Source organism: Mustela nivalis (genome assembly GCF_964662115.1).
Source record: "Mustela nivalis genome assembly, contig: HAP1_SCAFFOLD_405, whole genome shotgun sequence".
Lineage (NCBI taxonomy): Eukaryota > Metazoa > Chordata > Mammalia > Carnivora > Mustelidae > Mustela > Mustela nivalis.
In genome coordinates, this window is record NW_028136247.1 from 492,357 (window position 1) to 517,287 (window position 24,931).

The following is a 24,931-nucleotide window of genomic DNA, read 5'->3' on the forward strand; positions in this document are numbered from 1 at the left end:
ACCTGAGCCAAAATCAAGAGTTCAATGCTTCGCCAACTGAGCCACCAAGGTGACCCTCTTTCTGGGCCATTTTAATGGTACAGATTCTTTCCTTCAGCAATCAATGTGACTGAAGGAATTCTGTATACTGATTGGCTTACGTCTGAATTTTTGCTTTTCCTTGAACTAGTTAGTGTAGCAAGAAGTTGTCAGGTGGCTTAGGTCAATATCATGGAAACCAGTGGAGTAGGAGTAAAGGGGATGCTACAGAGGCAATTACAATGTCTAGGACAGGTGGGAGGAGGCTAGTAACTCACCTTGGAAAAGTTTCTGTTCATGACCATTATGCATTGTTGCTTCTCTTGAAACCAACATTATCACTATGGAAACTGCTGGCACCTTTGCCCAACTTGCAACTATTAGAATCATCACTTTGAGTCTATCTAATCACTGCTGCCATTACTTCAAGCCATTTCTGCCAACATTATGAAACTACTCCATAGCTTCAGTAATCATTACTTGCAGCGTGAGCTGCAGCTACTGCTAAAGTGCTGGACTGCGTTCTAACCTAAACTGAACTGAGAACAGGGTAAAGAGAAGGTCTAACCAAGAAGGTAAAGTTGGAAAGACAGAAGACATGAAGCAGAAATAAAGGACAAAATGGGGAAGAAGAGGAGAGTATCTGGCCCCACCTTTTTTGCAAAGGCACAGAATTCACAGATAGTCTGGAAAAGGCTATGTATCCCTGCCATTAGAAGCACAGCAGCTTTGGGGGTGACAAGAACAGCTTTGATTGCAAAATCATCTATAAAAGAGAGAAAAGTCAATGTCCAGTGGAGGAGCCGGAATTTTAGGAAGTACTCTGTGTTCTAGAACACTCGCCACAGCTGCCACCCAGAATGATCTGTGGGCCTGCCTTGGAAGTCAAACATCTGCATCCCTGAAGAGTGTCTCATTGCCTCCAGGATCTCATTCATACATTCCCTCAATGGCTGCCAGAGAGGATTTTCTCACTTTGACAACTGTGAAGCCCTAGGAGGTTCTGTGTATTCCCACTTCTTATGTTTGGCTGCTGCTTTGAAAGTGCTCTGCAGCTACACCCCAGGTCAGGTTGACATGTGTAGTCTGTGGGATTAAGGGAGAGGGAAAAAGAAAAAGCTGGAAGGGAATATGCATATCCCAGGAAGATTTCTCTCAGCTCTTACATTCTGTCCTCTCACATTTGTATGCATTTGAGTCATATTTTATTTTTTAAAATGTGGTGCCAACTTAATGGGTTCTACTTGATCATATTTTCTTTTTGAGTGTGCATCCATATTCATAAGAGCATTGGATGCCTAGTTTTCCTTTTTTGAGCCCTCCTTAACAAGTTTTATTATTAAAGTTAACCTCAATTCTTACCATAAATGAGAAATCATCTAGAAAAATCTGTGGTCTGGAATACTTTAAATTGAAATTTAATTTAATTTGATTAACATTGAAATTGTCTGGATTAAACATGTGAGCTGGAAGTCAGTTATAAGACAACCCATCCAATTGTAGTCCCTATTTAAATAGTAGTGATTAACCTAACTTGCAACAACTATTTATATTCTCTTGTGAAAAAATTTGGGAGTTTATATTTTGCACAATAATCTTTATTTCTCCCCAGCTTTTTATTTCATTGCCATATAATTGAAAACAAAAATGCTGTATTTTAATCTCTTCTATATCAGTGTTGTGTCTTATTTCTAATATTTTATTTTATTTTTTTAAAGATTTTATTTATTTATTTGACAGACAGAAGTCACACGTAGGCAGAGAGGCAGGCAGAGAGAGAGGGGGTGGGGAGCAGTCTCCCCACCAAGCAGAGAGCCCCATGCGGGGCCCCATCCCAGGACCCTTGAGATCATGACCTGAGCCTAAGGCAGAGGCTTTAACCCAATGAGCCACCCAGGTGCCCCTATTTCTAATAGTTTATATATTTTTTGGTGTCCTTTTCTTCTTAACCAGTTTTTTGAGGAGGTTTTCTGTTTTAATGGTCTGTAAATCGATCTAGCTTTTGGAATTTCTAGTCTTTACACATATTTTCCTCTTTAATTATTTTTACCTCTTTATTAATTTTATTTTCTTATTTTATTCACATTTGTCTTGCTGCTGTTTTTCTCATTCCCTAAGATAATTACTAAGATCCTATACAATCAATAATTTTTCTTTAATGGTGAAGGTATTTAATGCTATATATCTCCCTATGCACAGTTTTTTTGTTTGTTTGTTTGTTTGCTTGTTTGTTTTACATCTCAATAATTTTAACTCTCTTCTTTACCCTGTTTCCTTAGCAGTTTGTAATTTCTACTTTGAGTTCTTCTTTGATCCAAGTGATTTAGGTGTGTGTTTTTTAATTTTCAAGTCACTAGTTTGGGTCATATATTTCATATTTATTTTTACTCTTAAAAAATTATAATTAGGGATCTCTGCTTTTAAAAAATACATTCAGGGTGCCTGGGTGGCTCAGTGAGTTAAAACCTCTGCCTTAGGCTCAGGTCATGATCCCAGGATTCTGGGATCAAGCCCTATGTTGGGATTCTCTGCTCAGCAGGGAACCTGTTTCCCCCTCTCTCTTTCTGCCTGCCTCTCTGCCTACTTGTGATCTCTGTCAGATAAAAAATAAATAAATAAAAAATAAATATTTAAAAAATACATCCAGTATTTTTTTTCTTGATTTTATTTATTTGCCAGAAAGAGAAATGGTACACACAAGCAGGGAGAGAGTCAGGCAGAGGCAGAGAGAGAAGCAGGCTCCCTGCAGAGCAAGGAGCCCAATGCGGGACTTGATCCCAGGACCCTGGAAAAATGACCTGAGCTGAAGGCAGCAGCCTAACCAACTGAGCCACCCAGGCATCCCTACATTCAGTATTTATTTGTGGCAAACTGTATGATGACTTTTTATAATAGTCGTGCCCTGATCATGTGGGAAAAAAAAGCTTATTCTCAATATAGAGTGTTATATATACATAAAATTAAGATTCTAAGGATTATTTAATTGTATTATATCTTTAATTAGTTTTTGTTTTCTCATTTTATCAGATTTTGAAAGAGCTATATCAAAATTCCCACTATAATTTATTATATTTTTATGTTCTTGCACCCTTTTGCACTATGCAGTATTTTTTTTTATTGGCTTTAAGAGTAATTCTTGAAATCAATCTATTTCTAGGCTTTTTTTCAATTCAATCTAATAGTGTCTGACTTTTAATAATAGAATTCTATTTAATAATAGAATATAGAAATAGAATTTAATAATAGTAATTAGAATTATAATAATAATAATAACAGTGTATCAAAATTATCAAGTAGGATTTATTTTAGGAATGGAAGGGAATTCAATATCAGAATATCGCAAATAACATAATTCCCTAATTAACACATTAAGGAAGAAACTGTTTTCATAATTTCAATACATTCTGAAATAGCACTTGATAAAAGGCAGTCAAAATTGTAATAAAAACTATAAGAAAGCACTGAAATAAATGGCTTAAATATGGTAAAGGCTGTAAACTCCAAACCAGCAACAAATATTATTTCAAATGGTGAAATGTTAAAGCAATTTTATTAAAATGAAGAACAAGAAAGAAATGCTCTCTCCTATCATAATTGTTTTTTTATAATTTTTTATTTTTTATAAACATATATTTTTATCCCCAGGGGTACAGGTCTGTGAATCACCAGGTTTACACACTTCACAGCACTCACCAAAGCACCTACCCTCCCCAATGTCCATAATCCCACCCCCTTCTCCCAAAACCCCTCCCCCCAGCAACCCTCAGTTTGTTTTGTGAGATTAAGAGTCACTTATGGTTTGTCTCCCTCCCAATCCCATCTTGTTTCATTGATTCTTCTCCTACCCACTTAAGCCCCCATGTTGCATCACCACTTCCTCATATCAGGGAGATCATATGATCTTTGTTGTCTTTCTCTGCTTGACTTATTTCGCTAAGCGTGATACGCTCTAGTTCCATCCATGTTGTTGCAAATGGCAAGATTTCATTTCTTTTGATGGCTGCATAGTATTCCATTGTGTATATATACCACATCTTCTTGATCCATTCATCTGTTGATGGACATCTAGGTTCTTTCCATAGTTTGGCTATTGTGGACATTGCTGCTACAAACATTCGGGTGCACGTGCCCCTTTGGATCACTACGTTTGTATCTTTAGGGTAAATACCCAATAGTGCAATTGCTGGGTCATAGGGCAGTTCTATTTTCAACATTTTGAGGAACCTCCATGCTGTTTTCCAGAGTGGCTGCACCAGCTTGCATTCCCACCAACAGTGTAGGAGGGTTCCCCTTTCTCCGCCCATATTCTTATAAGTTTATTCTCTCATACATTGAACACCATATTCCAGGGACTGACACTGGATCACATAAGGAAATATGATTCAATATTCAGTTCTCATTTGCTTTAAAATACAAGTTAAGTGATTAGTGATATTTTACATCATTGGCATTACCAGCAATTCCATATTTGAAATACTTTTTAGAATATCTTCACTAACCATTTGTGGAGTAGAATTTCAGAAGCTATTCCATAAGACAGGACCCCGACTCAACTCATCTACTGATTTTATTAAGGATGAACCTGGAAATTATTAGGATATACCATAGAGATATCTCTTTATTTATATTCTCTAATATCCACGAGGATACTGCTTTGATCAAAACTATGGTTTCCAAATTCGCTCATAGTCAAACACAAGAACTATTTGTGTTACAACTATAATTGGAGCATTTAATCATAAATTGGGCAAAGTGAGGTCTTAAACTAACAGGATACAATTATTAAGAATGTCAGGGAACTGCTGCTCTCATTAATCATACTAAAATAATCTGAGCCTATAAAAAATGAAACAATGGCCAAAGGTACTTTTCATTTAAAGAATTATTATTATCTAGAAGAAATATGCCTCATTATGCTGTATTGATTTCCATAAATAGACAATTACAGTTTATACTAAAATAATCTCTGGAGTCTACAACAGATGCAGGAAAACAAACGTGCGTGCACACACAGACACATACAAAAGGAGTTTGCTGCAAATGTGTATTTATTTCTTAATGAAGAGTGTCTTAAACATCCCACTAACTAAATTAAACTTTTATTTCAATACTTCTTTCCATCACTTATTTGCCATGATATGCTCACTAAGTTGCATGAACATGTAACTTGCAAATATTTGGAAGTTATAGAAGAATGGGCTTTGAAACACATGTTAAATCCAACTAAATATTGGGGTGCCTGGGTGGCTCAGTGGGTTAAGCTACTATCTTTGGCTTCTCATGATCCTGGAGTCCCAGGACTGAATCCCCTACTTAGCAGGGAGTCTACTTCTCCCTCTGACCCTCCCCCTAAACCTCCCCCATCTCATGCTTTCTCTCTCTCAAATAAATAAATAAATAAATAAATAAATAAATAAATAAATAAAACCTTTACAAATAAATAAATAAATAAATCCACCTAAATATTTAAGGCTAAGGAAGTTTTAGGAGAGATAGAAAGAAAATATCCATTTTCCAAAAGAAAAAAGATAGTTGTCAAATTGGGAAAAGAGCAATTTGAAACTGTCATTAATGCTAAGAATAACTTAATTCTCATTAAAATAAAAATACAAACTCCATCAAATGGTATAAGCTAAGCTATTCAAACACATTGATCACAGTGAGAAACTCAACAATTTTTAAAGCCCTCAAAAATGAGGATACCACCTGGCGATTCACGAACCTGTACCCTGGGGATAAAAATATATGTTTATAAAAAATAAAAAAATAAAAAAATGAGGATACCGACATTCCTCAAATAACAGACATTCTAAATAATAGCAAATCTCCATTTTCCTTTTTTTCTCCCTTGTATGTTTGCTTTCCTTACCCCTGGCTCACAGTTGCAAACAAGGATGCTAAGGAGGGTTTTTACACCAACAGTGAGCAGTTTCTGATGTTGGAACACCTCTGGTCACTGCATTACCAGGTCCAATCATTTAAGATTGTTAAAAATCAAAGCCATGTTCTCTTGCTGAGTTTCAAGATTAGATTCTGTATCAAATTTATGAACAAAGAGGAGCAATGTGCAAATTAGAACACACTTTTCAGTACCTCACTTCCTCTTTGAGGGTTGGAAAAATGCCCAGTTCTAGAAACCTCTCACTAATCTTGCAAAGACAGATTTAGTATATTTGGGCTGGGTTGAGGGGCAAATAAATTATTTCTTTGCAATAAATTCTTACAATTATAGATTCAGAAGAGACCATAAAGTTTGTTCAAAGGTCCAAATAGCTTATTTAACTTTTTAGAGGCTTTGTCAAAACAAAAGCATAGAAGTTACCCTGTGCCCATTCTCTCAAGCCAATATGGAATCTAATGAATTCTTTTGATGCTCAGGTTTGCTATAAGAAGTAAACAAGTATTTCTTTTTTTTTTTTTAATATTTATTTATTTGACCGAGAGAGGGATCACAAGTAGGCAGAGAGGCAGGCAGAGAGAGGGGTGGAAGCGGGCTCTCCACTGAGCGAGGAGCTCGATGTGGGGCTTGATCCCAGGACCCTGAGATCATGAACTGAGATGAAGACAGAGGCTTAACCCACTGAGCCACCCAGGTGCCCCGTAAACAATTATTTCTGTCCCAAGGTAAGCTACACTGAAACAGAGACTATTCAAACCTGACTACAGTGTTTCATAAAGTGGAAAGTCCTATCACCATTTTCCAAGTATAGGGAAAAACATGTGCTTCAATAGAAAACTATGCACAGTTTAAGGCTTCAGAGCACAACCTTCAGGGTTAACTGATTGATTCCATAGACACTCTTAGGTATTCATTGTCTTTAGGGTATTTTACAACTCTGTATTATAAAACACTGGTAAGAGTGTGGTGGTTAATATAGGAAGAAATTCTGTCCAGTGGAGGGAAGCCCCACCCCCATACCCACACTCCCAGATAAGATAGGGGCAGGGGTTTGGTGGAGGGGCAGGGGTGGGGTGGGGGGTGGGTGGGAGGAAGGCTGTGTTGCATCCATTTGCAGTTACTCAGTATTCCCGATCCCTAACTGTCTCTGCTTTTTGATGTTTGAACTAGTTGTTACATCTTTTTGGTTCCTCATTTAATTAATGAGAAAATCATTGACCTATATTTATTTTATATTTCTATGAAAAGCATGGTTTCACTTTAAAAAAATTATTCTGGGGCACCTGGGTGGCTCAGTGGGTTAAGCCGCTGCCTTGGGCTCAGGTCCTGACCTCACGGTCCTGGGATCGAGTCCTGCATTGGGCTCTCTGCTCAGCAGGGAGCCCGCTTCCCTCTCTCTCTCTCTTTGCCTGCCTCTCTGCCTACTTGTAATCTCTCTCTGTCAAATAAATAAATAAAATCTTAAAAAAAATTTTTAAAAATATTCTGTAACACACAACTATGATTTCAAATTATAGTAACTGGATCAAATATTTTCCTACCTGTGTTATTTTCTTCAGACTACAATAGTAGTTAAAAATAGTGTAATTAATTTGTCAAAAAAGCTTTTAATTTCAGTTATGTTGTCATTTTCTATGCACTGAACAAAAAGTTTAAAGCTCCACTAAGTAATTAATGAGAAATTAAAGTCTGAGTGTGTGTGTGTGTGTGTGTGTGTGTGTGTGTATGCGCACGTGCTGGGGGTAAAAAATAAGAACTCAATTACACACTTGGTATTAGAAACATTAAAATAGGTGGGTGCCTAGCTGGCTCAGGTGGTTAAATGTCTTCCTTTGGCTCAGGTCATGATCCCAGGTGCTGGCATCGAGCCCTGCATGGGGCTTCCTGCTCAGTGGGGGAGTCTGCTTCTTCCAATCTCTCTGTCTCTCCCCAGTTCCTGCTCTCTCTCTCTCTCTCTCTCTCTCTCTCTCTTCCTCTCAAGTAAATAAATAAAATAGTAAAAAATAACAATAATAAAAACACTAACGTAAGAACATAGGAGTAGGATGTGAAATTGGCATATTGCAATGATCAAAATTCTAAAACACTCCATCTGAGGTGTCAGAAATGCAGTTAGGTTGAAACAGTCATCACATGGGACATAATATAAAACTCTCTTGGTTATATTAAATAACTTATTACCAACTCTAAAAAAATAATTTAACACTATCTTCCAGCTTTTCTTCAGTTTGTATTGCAAATAGGCTTAATATTTAATTATTTTGACTATCGTAAATAAAACAGTAAAAGGAGTATTAGGTTTCTGCCTCACATTGTGGTATTTCTAGGTGAACTCATTTGACAATCTTGAAAAATTTACTATGTGTAACACATCATGCTGAATATTATTACACTTTCTCTAAGATTAATTAACTTCAGTCTACAGAGGTCCAGCCCTGTCAATACACTGTAAGGTAATGAGAGACTATGATTTCACCACCTGCCTCTGGCACTAACCTAAGAAGAGAATTATGAAGAAAGTATCTAGCAATTCCCACATTCTACCTCCTCATCCAAAACAGGAATAAGTCTGTCAAACAGGTGGTTAATTTTAAGGAATAAAACTATATAATATATGTACAAAGAGTCACAAAATCTTGTCCATATTTTAATTATTATTATGTCTAACTGGAAATATGTCCATTTCCGGAACACATAGATATCTAGAGGAAACTTTTGATCCTGACTGAGGACTTAATTATTAGGAGTATAATTATTATTAGTGCCAGTTATTTTCCATACATCATTTCATCTAATGGTTACAATAACCCTATGACATAAGCATAATTAAAGCCGATTTATCCAACACAGAAACCATCAGGACCAGACAGTTTCACTAATGGATCGTACTAAACAGTTAAGAAAAAATTTCTACAATCTCTTTCAGAAGATAGAAGCAGAGGGAATTTTTCCTGACTCATGCTATGAAGCCAGCCTCTTACCTTTTTTTTTTTTTTTAAAAGATTTTATTTATATTTTTGACAAGCAGACATAGAGGCAGGTGGGGGAAGAGTGGGAAGCAGGCTCCCCACCAAGCAGGAGCCTGATGCCGGGCTTGATCCCAGGACCCTGAGATAATGACCTGAACTGAAGGCAGAGTCTTTAACCCACTAAGCCACCCAGGGGCCTCCAGCCTCTTACCTTAATACCAAAATTGTACAATAGAAAACAACAGATCTAAGCTCTCATAAACATATATGCAAATCCCTAAAAAATTAACAAATGAAATCTAAAAAAACTGTGAAAACAATTATACACCACGATAAAGTGGAATTTATACCAGATATGGAAGGCTGGTTGAACATTTGAAAATCAATTAATGCAATCCACATCAGTGAACTAAATAAGAAAAATCATACGATCATACCAATAGATGCAGAAAAAGCATTTGACAAAATCCAGTACCCATTCATGATTTTTAAAACAATTTAAATGAGTTTTTTGTTGTTCTTTGAGTATAGATCCTTTACTTCTTGGGGTAGGTTTATTCCCAGATATCTTATGGTTCTTGGCGCTATAGTAAATGTAATCAATTCTCTCATTTCCCTTTCTGTATTTTCATTCTTAGTGTATAAGAAAGCAACTGAATTCTGTACATTGATTTTGTATCCTGCCACATTACTGAATTGCTATATGAGTTCTAATACTTTGGGGGTGGAGTCTTTTGGGTTCTCCATATAAAGTATCATGTCATCTGTGAAGAGAGAGAGTTTGACTTCTTTGCCAATTTGAATACCTTTTATTTCTTTTTGCTGTCTGCTGTTGCTAGGACTTCTAGTACTATGTTGAATAACAGTGGCGAGAGTGGACATCCTTGTCATGTTCCTGATCTCAAAGGGAAGGCTGTCAGCTTTTCCCCATTGAGGATGATATTTGCTGTGGGTTTTTCATAAATATATTTTATGAAGTTGAATAATGTTCTCTCTATCCCTATACATTGAATCATTTAAATCAGGAACAGATGCTGTGCCTTATCAAATGCTTTTTCTGCATCAATTGAGAGGACCATGTTGTTCTTCTCTCTTCTCTTACTGATTTGTTCTATCACATTGATTGATTTGGAAATGTTGAACCACCCTTGAATCCCATGGATAAATCCCATCTGGTCATGGTGGATAATTTTTTTTCAAAGATTTTTACCTATTTATTTGACAGAGAGAGATCACAAGTAGGCAGAGAGGCAGGCAGAGAGAGAGAGAGGAGGAGGCAGGTTCCCCGCCAAGCAGAGAGCCCGATGCCGGACTCGATCCCAGGACCCTGAGATCATGACCTGAGCCAAAGGCAGTGGCCTAACCCACTGAGCCACCCAGATGCCCAATAATTTTTTTAATGTACTGATGGATCCTATTAGCTAATCTTTTTGAGAATCTTTATATTCATCAGGAAGAACTACAGAATACTCATGAAAGGAATTGAAGAAGACACAAAAATATGGAAGAGCATTCCATGCTTGTTGGGCCCCAAGAGGCTAAGATGGTGCCGGGTGGCCTTCTCTTCCGGATCGGGAACCCACATGGCCGACCACAAAGGCGCCAAAGTGGCAGTTTCGGTTTCCCATCAGTTCTGTTTCCCGCGAGCCTCCACCCCCTGCAGGGCGTGTCTCTCCCAACTCCCGCCGACACGGCACATCCCCATTGGCCCCCACTTTGCTGACCTCACTTCCCATGGCCGACCACAAAGGCACCAAAGTGGCGGTTTCGGTTTCCCATCAGTTCTGTTTCCCGCGAGCCTCCACCCCCTGCAGGGCGTGTCTCTCCCAACTCCCGCTGACACGGCACATCCCCATTGGCCCCCACTTTGCTGACCTCACTTCCCTTCCCTCACCCCATATAAGTCGCTGCCCTGCTCAATAAAGTGAGATCCTGCTTCGACAGACCTCCAGAGTCTGGTGTGGTTTGTTAATGCACCTGGACTCGCGACACTCGCCATCCCGCTCAGCCCCTAGTGGGGGTCTCCGGCCGGCCCAGCCACACGCCCCACAACTGGTGCCCCGTGTGAGGAGTCTCTTCCGCTGACGGGCCAATCGGTTAACGGGTGAGTGTACCCCCATAAGTTATGGGGCAGTCCTCTTCTAAAAACGACCCCCCTGTTGAACCAAAGAGGTTCTACCCCTCGCTAGACCCCTTTGACGCGGCTCCTTGGCCCCCAGACCTCCAACCCGGATCTCTGGCTGAGGGCCCCCCTGCGCGCCCCCCTTCTACTAACCCCTTTATCCAACCATCAGCGCCTACCCCTCCGCCTCCATACTGCCCTCCTCCTTCGGAACACCACACCCCCGAACCCCCGGGTTACGCCTCCCTTCCCCGGAAGTGCGCGCGCCGGCGACATGGCGGCTGCGGCGGTCCCATTGCGGGTGCTGTGCCGCCTGTGCCCGCTGCTGCTGTTCCTCTCCCAGTTCTACATCTTGTCGGGTGGGGGATCCTTAAATTTAGAGCAATTGCAGCTGCTGGCTCAGTCAATAAAGGATCCGGGCCCAGCACGTACTTTCACAGTAGTTCCCAGGGCAGCAGAAAGTACTGATATCCCACCTTACCCATGGGAACCTGGGGACCTCAAGGAACTTAAGAAGGCAGTTCTGGAGGATGGGCCTAATGCCCCCTAGACCGAAACCATCCTCTGCGGACTTGCATATTCTCCCTGTACGGCGGCAGACTGGCGCTCGCTGGCCAGGGCCGTACTCCTGGGCGCCCTGTATATAAAGTGGACTGCCCTATACAAGGAGGAATGTCAACAAATTGCAGAAAGGAATGCCCATGCCAATCCTGCCATCCCGATCACCATGGGAATGCTTACTGGAATGGATGGCCAATATGCCTCCGGTATTCAGCAGGCTGCCATTCCTCCCCCGTACCAAGATCAGGTGTGAGCCGCGGGGCTCGCCGCCTGGAATAAACTCGAAGAAGGGCCTTCTGAGTCGCCCATCGCGGGGCTACATCAAAAGGCTAATGAGGACCTTCCCTCGTTTATCGACCGGGTGGAAAAATCCATCAAAAAGAAACTCCCCCCGGGGGACCTTAGGGACCATTTTCTAAAAATGGCAGTGTGGGAAGGTATGACCCGTGACCATAGAATGGCCTGTGCGGGCTTAAAAGAAAGGTCCATGGACCGCTGGGTTATTGCAACCAAAGACATTAGCTCTACATCACATCAAGCGAGAGCTATGGCCGCTGCCCTCAAGGAGCACCAGCAGGAGAGCCTTGAGACCCTCGTTTGCGCCATTCAGCAAACATCCCTGCAGTCCCGCCCCACAGACTCACCTCGTTTATGCTTTGGTTGTGGAAAAGAGGGGCATTTCAAGAGAAACTGCCCACAGGGCCGTAAGCCTGTCCAGCCTCAATCTTCTGTCCTGCCACGGACCCCATGCCCTAAATGTAAAAAGGGGTTCCACTGGGCAAAGGACTGCAAATCCAGATTCGATATCCAGGGCAAGCCTTTAAACTCCAGTCGGGGCAATCCCCAGCCCCGTTAATAAGGGGAAGTGCGCTGTTCGAGCGCATTGGACCGTCCCGCTGGTCCCGGGGCCTCCACCCCAAGATGCGCCTCACAATCGGAGACAAATCTTTTAAGTGCCTCATTGACACCGGAGCTGAACGTACCGTCCTCCGACAGGAGGAGGTCCCCCGTTCATGGAAACTTGTTCCTGGCCCCCCCTTAGTGGGGGTTGGAGGCCAAGCTGGCTCCCATGAGACTGCCAACTTAATGTGCTGGGTCGATCCAGACGGCAACAGAGGACAAATTTGTCCCTTGGTAGCCTCTGGGCTCACCGCCAAACTCCTTGGTCAAGACATTCTAGGAGCCACAGAGGCCTTCATTACTACTGATCATAAGGCCTTTTTTGATGAGGAGGAATACCAGCAACAATTCCGGGAGGGAAGGAGTGCCCACTCCAACTACCGAGATGACCCCTACCTGGAGAGTATAAGGCAAAGACACCAGTCCCCCCAATCCTAAAGGCCACTGCCCTGCCTCAGGTCCCCAAAATTAATTGGAAAGAGGGTCCTCCCATTTGGGAAGAGCAGTGGCCTCTCCCTTCTCACAAATTGCAGCAACTCCACCTTCTGGTACAACAACAGCTTGACCTTGGGCATATTCGCCCATCTCTTAGCCCCTGGAATTCCCCCATTTTTGTCATCAAAAAGTCTAACAACTCATGGAGGTTGTTACAGGACTTACGACTAGTGAACAACAGGATGATCCCCTTCAGGACCCCTCAAAGGGAGCTCCCATGGATCCCTGCTATTCCATCTAACCATTTAATTACCACCATTGATATTAAGGATTGTTTCTTCTCCATTCCCCTTCATCCCGACAACACAGAAAAATTCGCCTTTTCCCTGCCTGCTCCTAACTTCTCCGGGCCCGACCAGAGATTTGAATGGACTGTTCTCCCCCAAGGAATGGCTAATAGCCCCTCAATCTGCCAAAATATATTGGCTTGAGTCTTTGCATCATTTCTTAGGGACCCAGACATCCTTTTCTATATCTACATGGATGATATTATCCTGGGGGCCCCTGACCCATCTCAACTTGATCTCCTCACTTCTAAATGTCTCTCCATCTTGGCCCGCCATGGTTTTAAGGTTGCCCCTGAAAATATTCAAAGGGTCCCCCCTTTTAAAATCCTTGGGTTCCTGCTCTCCCTGGACACAGTATCCCCCATTAGACCTCAATTAAAGATCCAGTCCTCATATACCCTGCCTCAATTACAAAAACTCCTGGGCGAAATAAACTGGATGAGGCCATGGATCTCAATCTCTACCGAGAGACTCACCCCCCTATTTGACCTGCTCAAGGGCTCCTCCCTCTCGTCCGCCATCATTCTGAACGCTGATCACCTCCAAGCGCTTACTGAGGTTCAACAGGCCATTGACAAGTCCACCTTAAAGCGGTTCACCCCCTCTGTGCCTCTGGTTTTGTACATCTTCCCGGGGGAATCCCTGATGACTGTGTTGCTTGCCCAACAGGGGGAACCCATCCAATGGATCCACCTCTCGGTGGGGGGCAACCCACAGGTATATGCAACAACGGACCAACTCGCTGACTGCATCACAAAGGGGAGGACCAACTCACTTCGTCTTTTTGGACAGGACCCAAGTGCTATTATTACTCCCTATAGAATTCAGGACTTTGCCTGGCTCCAGCGCAATAATGCAAGGGTAGCCATAGCTTTAGAAGGGTTCACTGGCGACATAGACTGTCATTATGGGCCCTATAAATGGATGAACTCCTTCGGTAAATTACCATGGAAGTTCCCCACATTGTTTGTCCCCCCGGGCAGACCCTTCCTATCACACGGCCTTCACAGATGGAGGCAAGATAGGAGCCTCAGCAGTAATTTTCCCGCCTCATCCTAGCGACAAGGGAAGCCTTACACCTCAAGAATCCCTCACCCATGAGGTACAGGGATCAGCACAATTCAAAGAGCTATATGCCGTGGTCCTAGCTCTCTCCAGAGTTGAAGGTCCCCTCAACCTGTTTTCAGACAGCCTTTATGTGGTCAATCTCCTGCCCAATCTGATTGATGCCCACATTAGACTTGATTCTAACCACATTACCCCACTCGTGATCCAGACCCGTACCCTTCTAAAACAGAGAACCAACCCAATATACATCCAACACCTTAGAGAACACCAGGGACTTCCAGGATTCCTTTCACAGGGAAACTCCCTGGCCGACCGACTTGTGTCTACCCCCCAATGTTACTCCGTTGAGGAGGCCACTCATTTTCATAGACTCACCCACGCCAATTGGAGGGGACTCCACCACCGTTTCCCCCTGGCCCCCGTCAAAGATCTTAAAAAGATCATTCGAACCTGCAAATCCTGCCAGCCTTTTTTTGCAGGTCCCCCCACTCCAGGGACCTGAGTGCAACCCCAGAGGGCTACGCCCTAATCACCTCTGGCAAACAGAGGTAACTCATTACCCCTCCTTTGGTAAACTTAAGTATGTTTTCATGTCTGCTGACACCCACTCACATGCGTGTTGGGCAACGGCCCATGCCAGTGAAAATACTAAACATTCCATTAGCCACTTCCTACAATGTTTTGCCACACTAGGACTCCCAGAACAGATCAAGACTGATAATGGCCCCTGCTTCACTAGTCAGGCCCTCAAGGATTTCCTTACTACCTGGAATATCTCCCACTCCACGGGAATCCCCTATAATCCCAGGGGCCAAGCAATCATAGAAAGACAAAACCGCACCCTTAAGGACCATTTACAAAAACAAAAGGGGGAATCACTCCCCCCACACGACCAGCTTAAGAAGGCATTATTTATGTCTTGGGTGGCACCGCTTCTTCTTCTGCTGGCTCATGGACAAGTCACTCGCGCTGGCTTATGCTTAAAGAATGGGCCCCTACTGGCCCAGGCTTTCCTCGCCAATGTCTCCCTGCTCCTTCCCACCACGAACTGCCCTCTTTGGCCTCCCAGAGACTATGTGTACATATCCCCCCTCTCTTCTAATGTCACCTGTCTTTGGGCCCCCCCGTTGGCGGACAATGGCTCTAATATTGACCTCGGGGCTATTGACCCCAGCTACTGTGACCAAAACACCACAGTAAACAATACTCAACTCTGCCCCCCCAATGCCACTGTATTCATCTGTGGGGACCAGGCATTCAGCTTCCTCCCCACTAATTGGACTGGCCTTTGTGCCTTAGCTTGGCTTCTGCCAGATCTCAACATTATTCCCAACAATCAGAGCCTTCCGATTCCTGCCTTCGATCATCTCGGAGGGCGATCCAAAAGAGCCATCCAGGCCATCCCCATCATGCTGGGATTAGGGATCACTGCGGGAGTTGCAACCGGCTCTGCCGGGATAGGTACCTCTCTCCACTACTATAACACATTATCCCGACAGATGATTAATGACTTGGGTGCAGTCTCGGAGACCATCCTTGACCTCCAAACATAGATGGACTCCCTGGCTGTGGTAGTCCTCCAAAACCGGCGAGGCTCAGATCTATTAACAGCCGAAAAGGGAGGCATATGTTTGTTTTTACAGGAGGAATGTTGTTTCTTTGCCAACCGGTCGGGTATTGTACGAGACAAAATCAAGAAGCTACAGGAGGACCTAGAGAAGCGCCGCCACGCCCTGATGACCTCCCCCTTCTGGACAAGCTTTAATGGCTTACTTCCCTTTCTCCTCCCCCTCTTGGGGCCCATCCTAACCCTACTTCTCCTGCTGACCTTTGGCCCCTGTATTATCAATAAGATTGCCCAATTCGTCCAAAAAAGAGTGGAGGCCATTCAACTCATGAATGTCCATGTTCAATACCAGAGCCTGGCCACCCGTGACGACGAGTCCTACGAGGGGCCCCATCAATAGTCTCACGACCTATGGCGGATGGGATTCCTTGCAGGAACAACCCACGCCAGGTCAGGGACAAAACCCCCATACAGGCATGATATTCAATGACGGATATGACCGGCGGGGGATGCAGAGCAACCTAAGACAGGGGGTACACCAAAGCAGTGTGATTCCCCAATGACAGGTAAGCCTGAAGGCCTGCCGCCAGCGACCTAAGGCAGAATTCATGCATACAAAAACAAAAGGGGGAGATGTTGGGCCCCAAGAGGCTAAGATGGCGCCGGGTGGCCTTCTCTTCCGGATCGGGAACCCACATGGCTGACCACAAAGGTGCCAAAGTGGTGGTTTCGGTTTCCCATCAGTTCTGTTTCCCGCGAGCCTCCACCCCCTGCAGGGCGTGTCTCTCCCAACTCCCGCCGACACGGCACATCCCCATTGGCCCCCACTTTGCTGACCTCACTTCCCTTCCCTCACCCCTTATAAGTCGCTGCTCCGCTCAATAAAGTGAGATCCTGTTTCGACAGACCTCCCGAGTCTGGTGTGGTTTGTTAATGCGCCTGGACTCGCGACACTCGCCATCCCGCTCAGCCCCTAGTGGGGGTCTCCAGCTGGCCCGGTGACGCGCCCCACTCATGCTCATGGATTAGAAGAATAAACACTGTTCAAATGTCTATACTGCCTAGAACTATCTACACTTTCAATGCCAATCCTGATCAAAATTCCATGGGCATTTTTCAAAGAGCTGGAACAAACAATCCTAAAATTTGTATGGAACCAGAAGAGACCCGAATTGCTAAGGAAATGTTGAAAAAGAAAAACAAAATTGGGAGTATCACATTGCATGATTTCAAGCTTGACTACAAAGCTGTGATCATAAAGACAGCATGGTAGTGGCACAAAAACAGACACATAGACCAGTGGACTAGAATAGAGAGCCCATATATGGACTCTCAACTATATGGACTCTCAACTATATGGTCAAATAATCTTCAACAAAGCAGGAAAAAATATACAGTGAGATACAGACAGTCTCTTCAATAAATGGTGTTGGGAAAATTGGACAGCTGTGTGTAGAAGAATGAAACTTGACCATTCTCTTACACCATACATAAAGATAAATTCAAAATGGATAAAGGACTTCAACTTGAGGCAGAAATCCACCAGAATAGAGGATAGCATAGGCAGTAACCTCTTCGACTTCGGCCACAGCAACTTCTTTCAAGACATGTCTCCAAAGGCAAAGGAAACAAAAGTGAAAATGAACTTTTGAGACTTCATCAAGATCAAAAGCTTCTGCACAAGCAAAGAAAACACCAAAACTGTGGGAGGCTGCAATAAGTCTTGAGACAAGGACCAAATCAGGCCTTTACTTGTGCCTCCTTTAAAGTCCAAATAACCTAACAAAAGGTTTAGAACGGGAAAAGTTGAGTAGCACTGAGAAAGGGTCTATGCTATGTGTTGTGTGCTTGCCTACGTGACTTCCCACATGCTTGCTAAACAGATGAGAACAATTCAGTTGGTGTCATAAGTTTGTGGCTGGTCCTTGCTGCCCTAGTACAGCCCATAAATTACTTTTGGGTTTGCTGTATCAATACAGAACAATTGTACTGGCATCAGCCATTTGGCATCACGAGGTCTGCTTATAGTCAAATGTGAAACTTATTATGGGAACTCGTGGTTGTTTAACTAGACACAGATGTTTTGCTTCTCCTATTATAATGTCACTATATATATGGCCTTAATGCTTTGAATAAACTTAGCACTGTTGGACATCCTCCTCAGTGCTCCTCCTGCCCCCATCTCTCTGCTTCTCAAGTTCTTTTCTTCATCCTCTTACCTTCATGTTCCTGGTCGATTTGTCGTGCCAGCTGTGACAAAACAAAGAGGCAATTCACAGAATGGGAGAAGATATTCGCGAATGACACTTCAAAGGGCTGATATCCAAGATCTATAAAGAATCCCTCAAAATCAACACACACGAAACAGATAATCATGTCAAAAACACAGGCAGAAGACATGAACAGACACTTCTCCAAAAAAGACATACAAACGGCTAACAGACACATGAAAAAATGTTCATCATCATTAGCCATCAGGGAGATTCAAATCAAAACCACATTGAGATACCACCTTACACCAGTTAGAATGGCCAAAATTAACAAGACAGTGAACATGTGTTGGAGAGGATGTGGAGAAAGGGGAGCATTCTTACACTGTTGGTGGGAATGCAAGTTGGTATAGCCACTTTGGAAAACAGTGTGGAGATTCCTCAAAAAATTAAACATGAGGCTACAAATTTGACCATTGTCAAATTGGTACCAAAATTGGTAGCAATAGCTACCAATTGACCCTGAAATTGCACTACTGGGTATCTAACCCAAAGATATAGATATAGTGAAAATAAGAGCCATATTTACCCCAATATTCATAGCAGCAATAGCCATAGTGACCAAACTGGAAAGAACCAAGATACCCTTCAACCAGTGAGTGGATAAAGAAGATATGATCCATATATACAATGGATTATTATGTCTGTATCAGAAAAGATGAAGACCCAATTTTTATATCAACATGGATGGGACTAGAAGAGATTATGCTGGGTGAAATAAGTCAAGCAGAGAGAGTCAAGTATCATATGGTTCACTTACTTGTGGACCATAAGGAATAACATGGAGAATGTAGAGGAAATGTGAGTTGGGGGAAATCAGAGGGGGAGACAAACCATGAGAGACTGTGGATCCTGAGAAACAAACTGAGGGTTTTGGAGGGGAGGGGTTTGGGGAGTTGGGTGAACCTGGTGGTGGGTATTGTGGAAGGCACATATTGCATGGAGCACTGGGTGTGGTGCATGAACAACAAATTTTGGAACACTGAAAATAAAATAAAATAAGGAAATATTTAAAGAAAAAACAGTCAGATGCTTACGTGACCAAAAAAAAAAAAATAAATAAACAAAAATAAACAAAAAAAAAAAAAGGAAAAACAACAAACAAACAAAAAACCCTGAAAACCTCTCAGTAAATTAGGAATAAAGAGGAACTTTCTCAACTTGACAAAGACTATCTACAAAAACATATAGCTAACATTATACTTAATGGTGCGAAATTAGATTTCCAATTAATATAGGGTACAAAGCCAGGATGTCCCTCTTTGTCACTGCTTTTCAACATCAGACTGGAAATTATTGCTAAAATAATAAGCCAGGAAAAGGAAATAAAACATACATAGATTGGGAAGGAAGACTTAAAAATATTGTTGCTGACAAATGACATGATTGTCTATGTTGAAAATCTGAAAGAATAAATGACAATTTCCTGGAACTTATAAGCTATTAAAGCCATGATGTAGGATACCAGGTTAATATACAAAGCTCAACTGAATTCCTATATACCAAAAATGAACAAGTAGAATTTGAAATTAAAAACACCATATATATTGACTCTTGATTAAATGAAATTCTTTAGTACAAAACTAACAAAATAGGTACAATGTCTGTATAGGGAAATGATAAAACTCTGATTAAAGCAATCAAAGAAATGTTAAATAAATACAGAGATATTTCATGTTCATAAATGGAAACACTCAACATTGTCAAAATGCTTGTTCTACCCAACTTGATGTGCAGATTCAATGTAATCTCATTCAAAATCCTACCAAGTTACTTTATGGACGTCAACAAACTGATGATCTAAAGTTTATAAGGAGAGGCAAAAATCCAGAATAGCCAACACAAATATTGAAGGAAATAAAAATATATTTGGAGGATTGATGCTACCCAACTTCAATAGATACTCTAAAGCTTTGATAATCAAGACACTCTGGTATTAGTGAAGCAATAAGCAAATAGATCAATGAGAGAGAATAGAAATCCCCAAAATACACCAATATAAAATCAGCTTGTCTTTGACAAAGGAGCAAAGGCAATACAATGGAGAAAGTTTCTTTAACAAATGGAGCTGGAACAACTGAACATCCACATGCAAAGAAATTTACTTAGACACAAACCTTTATACCCTTCACACACATTATCTCAAAATGGATCATAGACCTAACCATAAAATGAAAAATTATGAAGTTCCTAGAAGACAACATAGAAGGATACCTAGATGACCTTAGTGTGTTTTTAGATATAGTAGTGAAGACATGATCCATGAAAAAAGCAATTGATAAGCTGGACTTCATAAAAATCAAAAGGTTCTGCCCTATCAAAGACAATTTCAAGAGAATTAGAAGACAGTTAACTACTGTGAGGAAGTTTTTGCAAAAGACACATGTGATAAAGGATTGTTATATAAAGTAGGGAAAGAACACTTAAAATTCAATAGGAAAAGAACAAACTACCTAATTAAAAAATGGGCCAAAGTCCTTAAAAGACACTTCACCAAAGATGATATACAGGTGACAAATACGTTTATGAAAAGATGCTCCACATCATGCATCATCAGGGAAATGCAAATTAAAACAACAATGAGATATCACTCTATACTCATTAGAATGGCCAAAATCCAGAACACTGACACCACCAAAGGCTGACAAAGGGGTGGTGTAACAGGAGCTCTCTTACATTGTTGTTGGGAGTGCAGAATGGCACTTTGGTAGAGAGTTTGGCAACATCTCACAACACTAAACATATTCTTCCTGTGTGATCAGTGATCACATTCCTTGGTATTTATCCAAAGGAATAGAAAACACAAGTACAAATGTACAATAGCTGATTCTAGCAGCTTTGTTCATAATTGGCAAAACTGGGAAATAACACAGCTGACCTAGAGTAGGCAAATGGATAAATAGTGACATATCTGTGAAATATTAACAGTGAAATATTATTCAGCACTAAAAAGAAATAGGTATCAAGCCATGAAAAAACATGGAAGAAATTTAAATGCATATTAGTAAGTGAAAGAAGCCAATCTGAAAAGGTTTTATACATGCTGTTTGATTTCAACTACATGATGTTCTAGAAAAGGCAAAACAATAGAGATAATAAAAGGATCAATGGTTGCCAGGAATAGAGGCAGAAGAGAGACAGGGAATGAATAGGCAAAGCACAGAGGGTGTTTGGGGCAGAGAAAATACTCTGTATGATATTGTAATGATGGATATATGTAATCATATTATATATGTAATATACTTGACCAAATTCACAGAATGTATAATATCAGCAAGAAACCTTAAAGTAAACTATGAGCTTTGGGTGATTATGGTGTGTCAATGTAAGTTCATCCTTGGTAAAATGTACCATTCTGATGAATGGTGTTAATAATGGGGGACACTAGTCTTGAGTAGGGGGAGGAGGTTTATGGGAAATCTCCATACCTTCTCTTGTTTTGTTGTAAATGTAAAACTATTCTGAAAAATATGTAAAACTGTTCTGAAAAAACTGTTTATGGGAAATCTCCATACTTTCTCTTGTTTTGTTGTAAATGTAAAACTGTTCTGAAAAATATGTAAAACTGTTCTGAAAAAACTGTTTATGGGAAATCTCCATACCTTCCCTTGTTTTGTTGTAAATGTAAAACAGTTCTGAAAACTGTTCTTAAACTAATTTATAGGTGATAAAGTGAGAATCAGGAAAGTTAAATCCTCTCCTAGTAAATATTATAGGTAATGGGTGACTGAGTAAGCATTTGAACCTAGGTTGTCTTAGTGTCACTGTACACACCTTTCTGCTATTCTACATAATTGCTCGTTATAATGAGAGATTTTAAACTGGTTAATTGAAGAAGTCAATATTCCTTGAAGAAATTGCCCACCAAGGATCAAATGAGATATATAGTTAGCCTGTCATAAAACTAGGACTTTCAGTCTGATTGATTCAGCAACAAATATTTCCCACAGAGAAGGACTCTTTCACTCTGCTGGCATTTCTCAATATGCAAATACAAAGGATTTTTTTGTTTTGTTTTGTTTTGTTTTGTTTTGTTTTGTTTTAAAAATTAAATTTATTTATTTTCAGCATAACAGTATTCATTATTTTTTCACCACACCCAGTGCTCCATGCAATCCTTGCCTTCTATAATACCCACCACCTGGTAAACAAAGTTTCTAGCTAGGTAAGGTTTTCTGAATTAATTGAAGTAACCATGCCACTTAGTCCATTCAGCTACAAAATATTACATTGCACTAAAAAGGTTTTAAGGCATTTTCTACAGTAAATGTTTTAAATAGTTCTTCCAACAGAGAGCTAATCTTGATTAAGTAATGTCTGAAAAAACTAAGATGACTATCAAGTATCCTGGTCATAAAAATATGTCATATTATCAAAAGCCTAGAAAAATGTGCTCTCCTTGGGAGGAAATTAGCAATGATTCAATGTAAGAAATAGTCTTTTGAAGCTAAAATATGAATTTTAAAAACAAAGATACTCTGAGTGCTATCACACTGAGACCCGAAGAAGGACATAATTATGGATCTATCAAAATTCTCCAAAGTGCTCATGATCTGTTAAAGAAGTCCCATGTTGATTATTTGTCAATGTGGGGATTGCAAAATGTCAGCTACTGCACATACCTGTTTCTGTGAATGTTTCCCTGACTTGAGAGAGAAAGGCTGCCCAGAAATAGGAATCACCAGAATCTTCCTTTTACTCACTGGCATTTAAATTAATCTTTTGAGAAAAGATGGGAAGTAAAACCTTTGCCAGTATATGAATGCATGAGGAAGAGTATAGAATTAGGAGAGGAAGAAGTGGGGTGCCTGGGTGGCTTAATGGGTTGAGTGTTAGACTTCAGCTCAGGTCATGATCTCGGGGTCCTAGGATTGAGCCCCACATCGGGCTCCCTGCTTAGTAGAGAGCCTGCTCCTCTGTCTCTCCCTGCCCCTCTCCCCACTGGTGTGCAATATCTTTCTCTCTCAAATAAATAAATAAAGATCTTTAATTTTTTTTAATTTTTAAAAAGGAGGAAGAAATTGGACCAAGCCCTGGGCAGCTGGCATGACTAGTATAAATAAAAAAAAAAAAAAAATAGAAGAAAAATCCAGAGAAGGAGGCTGAGAAGCAATGGCCAGAGAGGTAGAAAATCAGAAGAGTGGGTAGTGATGGAAGCCCCAGGTGTCCTGTTTTACAGAAGAAAACATGGTAAACTGTGTTAAATAAGGAGAAGCCAGGTGGAATGAAATGAGCATACCATGAGTTTATCTTAATAGAAAATGTCTCTGGAGATTTTTTTTAATATAATTTTTTATTTTTTATAAACATATATTTTTATCCCCAGGGGTACAGGTGTGTGAATCACCAGGTTTACACACTTCACAGCACTCACCAAAGCACATACCCTCCCCAATGTCCATAATCCCACCCCCTTCTCCCAACCCCCCTCCCCCCAGCAACCCTCAGTTTGTTTTGTGAGATTAAGAGTCACTTATGGGGGGTGCCTGGGTGGCTCAGTGGGTTAAGCTGCTGCCTTCAGCTCAGGTCATGATCTCAGGGTCTTGGGATCGAGTCCCACATCGGGCTCTCTGCTCGGCAGGGAGCCTGCTTCCCTCTCTCTCTCTCTCTGCCTGCCTCTCCATCTACTTGTGATTTCTCTCTGTCAAATAAATAAATAAAATCTTAAAAAAAAAAAAAAAAAAGAATGTGCCCTGATATTGGAGATAAAGGAAAATAAAACAATGCCTTCTGGTAGCTTTAAAAATCAGCTAATTATACCAGAGATGAGTTTCATTACGGAGACCAATTTAATAAGAAGCACAGGGAAGCAATGTTAACTATGGAAAGTCTTTGAACTAACACAGAAGAGCCTTTTAAATTGATCTGTGGGGGTTGGGCGCCTGGGTGGCTCAGTGAGTTAAGCCGCTGCCTTCAGCTCGGGTCATGATCTCAGGGTCCTGGATCGAGGCCCGCATCGGGCTCTCTGCTCAGCGGGGAGCCTGCTTCCCTCTCTCTCTCTCTGCCTGCCTCTCTGTCTACTTGTGATCTCTGTCAAATAAATAAAAAATCTTAAAAAAAAATTAATCTGTGGGGGTCAACAAAAAGAAAATTAATCTGGTTAGGAAAAAAAATGATAGTGAACAACAAGTATGAAAAGGAAAGGAAGGGAAGATCTGTTAAGCTCTTCTTTTGCTTTTCTTAATAAGGGCAAGATGCCAAGAGGCAAAATTTCTAGCTACAAAGACAAAAAACTGGATAATGGACAGGTAAGGGGGGAAAAAAATTCTATCTATCCATCTGTGGAGAGGGGGAAAGGGACAGACACCAGGACAAATCTGGCACATATGTGCAACATAGTAACAGGGTTTTTAAAGTAATACTAAGCATCACAAAATAAGGGAAACAATGAACAACTGGAATAATGAAATCTGATTTTCAAAAATCTTATTTAATAAGAAACTGACCTCCTTTTTTAAAATATGGGAAACACACACACACACACACACAAACCATACCATTCATGAGATGTAATTAACTTCATGCAGGGTTTTCTGAAAGTAACTAAATGAAAACCGAGCTGTGGCTTGCACTGAATATGCATTAGGTCAAAATAACATGAGAGGAAATCAGCCATTATAGAGAAGAAAGTCACATTAAGACTTTGTCATGTTAGTGAGGCATTACTAGGAATATCATCTACGTTTCAGCGGGAGTCTTCTACTCTTGAGATCTAAACAAGTCTAGACTTGAACTCTCATTTTGCACAGTGTGGAAATCCAAAGTCTTCCCATTC

At 41.2% G+C, this 24,931-nt stretch overlaps 1 protein-coding gene across 1 annotated transcript in view; it reads right to left on the minus strand.

Annotated features, from left to right (window-relative positions):
* Nucleotides 1-24,462, minus strand: part of LOC309857125 (phosphatidylinositol 3,4,5-trisphosphate-dependent Rac exchanger 2 protein-like) — a 159,138-nt gene extending 134,676 nt beyond the window's left edge. The window contains exon 1 of the mRNA XM_082749985.1: nt 24,458-24,462. The gene's annotated coding sequence lies outside the window, so the exon portion shown is untranslated. The remainder of the gene's footprint in view (nt 1-24,457) is intronic.
* Between the last annotated feature and the right edge of the window lie 469 nt (nt 24,463-24,931).